The sequence below is a fragment of the Acyrthosiphon pisum genome, chromosome A2 (genome assembly GCF_005508785.2).
Source record: "Acyrthosiphon pisum isolate AL4f chromosome A2, pea_aphid_22Mar2018_4r6ur, whole genome shotgun sequence".
NCBI lineage: Eukaryota > Metazoa > Arthropoda > Insecta > Hemiptera > Aphididae > Acyrthosiphon > Acyrthosiphon pisum.
In genome coordinates, this window is record NC_042495.1 from 18,180,246 (window position 1) to 18,181,396 (window position 1,151).

A 1,151-nucleotide genomic window follows, 5' to 3' on the forward strand; every position below is an offset into this window, starting at 1 on the left:
AGACACAAAAATAAAAAAAAAAATAAAAAAATAAAAAAAAAATAAAAAAATAAAAAAAATAAAAAAACACACATCAAATTAAAATCATTACATTCATCGTTCCACTCAGAATCTAGAATAAAACATACCTATACCTGTGACGTTGCCATAATATAATACTTAAGTATGTGATTTTTATTAGACTTACCGAATTCGTTACCTAATTATCAATTTATTTTTTACATTTTAATGTTATTATATATTTTTTTTTCCTTTTTTAAAATTATATTTGTGTTTTAATATATTATTACGTATTTAGGAGTATTATAGTTGACATTTTAAAACCGGACTCCATACAAATGCAAAAATGCAAAATTCACTGTTTCTCGAGTATAAGTAAAGCCAATGAGTTCTATTATTTACTACAGTCTTAGGATTTAGGTTCTGAAAGAAATTTAATCTCGTAAAAAATGTAAACATAATTTAACGAGCCGCCGGTGCTTCCGTCGGTAATTTATTTCACTAAAAGCCGGTTTTTAATAAATCAAGATTATCGAATAAATCCTGAGTGCACCTATCGTTCTAATACTAAATTTTAACTACGTTAAGTAATATTAATACTCAAGTAAAATAGTATTTAACTACAACCATACCTTTAGCACAATTTCGACAAGCTGCAACCACATCTTATTATTGATTGACTTCACGCGTGAAACTTAGCGCGCTAAGTTCTTTGTCGGCAGCTATTTTAAGTCGTGGAAAAAAACTAATTTAATTGAAAACGTTACTTTATTTTACTTCAGTTTAATTTAAACACTATTATATAAAAACCAAACTTAAAAAACTTAAAAACTTATTCGATACAATTATTAAAAAAATTCATTGTCGAAATACATTACAATATAAATAAACTAATTTTATTCTATTAAACATTTACAAAGTGTTTATCGTCGTCCGAAAATAAACAATATATTCACTAGCTTCCTATTATAATAGTAATAATATTTTTAGCCAGCACAGTATTACACATAAAATATAAAAAATGTTTATTTAGATAATTATAGCCAACACAGTATAATCTCATTTTTATATACGACATAGATCTTATACATCGCGATAAAAATAATAATAATAATATTTACAATTTAAAGTACCCATAATAATATAAATTA